Genomic DNA, 1884 nt, shown 5'->3' on the forward strand with positions numbered 1-1884 from the left:
GTTCCTTATTCTTACTCTGAGCAAGGCTCAGAATAGAGAGGTTTGCAGTAAGTTGAGCTTTGCTGTTGTTGTTGACACTCATAATGCCAGGCCAGACAAGCTGACAGCCCTACACACCTTTGCTGGTTTTAATTGCATTAGTACTGCCGCGTTGTTCTGGCTCTGGGCTCACCTGCCTTGCTGGGTTTGTTTGTTCCGTGCTGTTCGTCACTTAAAAGCTGCCTGGGAGTCAGGGTTACAGTTCTGAACAAACCCCCCAGTTTACTAACTTGCAGTGCTTCCATAATGTTCCTGTTCTTCCTCCCTCTGATTCCCTCCACAAAAATAGTCCCTTACACTGGTAGGGAAATTTTTTTTTTTTTGCAGACAAATTATATATGCATATAATTAATTCAGTCATTAAGTTTGGCTTGCTAAAAAAGTGCAGTGCAGTCTGGTGGGTGTTTTGGTGTCTTACAGAAGATGTGTGGTTTGGTGATCCTGGTGTCTGCAGCACTGATGATTTATTCTTCTCCTATGTAATTTTTTTTTCTTTTACAATAGTCTAGTAGAGATTTTAACATGAATCTGTCTTAACACTGAAATATGTTTCTTTAGATACGCATTGTTACATGAAGTATTGGTTTTAATTAATATAGATGGGCATCCTTTGCTCTCCAGGTTTAGAGACAACCTAAAGTGTATTTCTTGAACTGCTCTAAATGGTATTTTTGGGATGTATTTTGATTTTATACAATGAGAGTTACCTAGGATATGGAAGTTGTGAAACACTGTACTTGGAGGTAATTTCTGCTATCTTTGCACTTTTTCTGAACAAATAAAACCCGAAAATAGTTGTTCAGGGAAGACCAAATGCTAGTTCTTTACTCGTTGTTTCATATTCCAGGCTGTTAGTCATCTTGCTCTCTTGGGACACAAACACTTAAACTGAACCTTGATGAAATATTTTCTTTTGGAGCTCTGTCTTTTCAACTGCTAGCCACAACAGAAGCTTTTTATCTTAAAGTTTTGATATATCTGTATCTTTGTTTAAATGGGAATTTTAGGCTGTGGTGAGCTTTTTTCATTATTTTTCCCCACTCTCTCTTTTTTTTTTTTTTTATTTTTTATTTTTTTTACATCCAAGTTGTGTAAAGGAGACTTTATGTTTTTCTAGAACCTTTTGGGGTTAAAAGTTATGTTTTCTATGTCTTTTTCAGAAGGTTTTGCTTAGCCCATAGTTATTCCACTCTTCTTTTTTCCCCAGCCAAACTTGAAAGAGAAGGCATGACTCTCTAATATTAAAAAATGGAATAATTGTCTTGGGAGCCTGAATAAAAAGCAATTACCCCTTTAGTCAAATTTCACTTCCTTGCTGTTTCATGTAATTAGGTAGCTTCACCAGCTTCCTTCATCTGACTAGGGAAAAATAGCTAAGGTGTAGTTTCACATCATACTTAATTCAGCTGAGCTGTCAGGTGTTTCAGACCTTGTGCTCTTACCCTTGCTGTCCCCAGCTGCATGCTCTAGCTGCTTTCCTTGCATCGGATCCAGTGCTGGTGTGCCCACAGCACAACGTGTCTGCCGCCAAAGAAGTGTGTTCTGCAGGGTCCTGCGGCCACAGGATTGCCTGAGCTGATGGGAGGGAAAAGCATGGCTGGGAGTGGGGAAGGAGGTAACTTTTCCCCTCCCCTTCCCCACAGTTTGAAGAAAAGGCGAGGGAGGAGGTGGCCTTTTTCTGGGGCTGTGATTTTTATTTATTTACTTATTTTTTTAAGTACTGTCAGCTGCAGTTGCATAGCTGGTGCTTACGTGAACACTCCCTCACCTCTTGGGCTGAGAAAGGAGTGCAGCTCGTTCTTTCCTGAATTTCAGACTGTCTCAGGCATATGTAATTTAAATGTT

This window comes from Antrostomus carolinensis, unplaced genomic scaffold (genome assembly GCF_000700745.2).
Source record: "Antrostomus carolinensis isolate BGI_N321 unplaced genomic scaffold, ASM70074v2 scaffold13532, whole genome shotgun sequence".
NCBI lineage: Eukaryota > Metazoa > Chordata > Aves > Caprimulgiformes > Caprimulgidae > Antrostomus > Antrostomus carolinensis.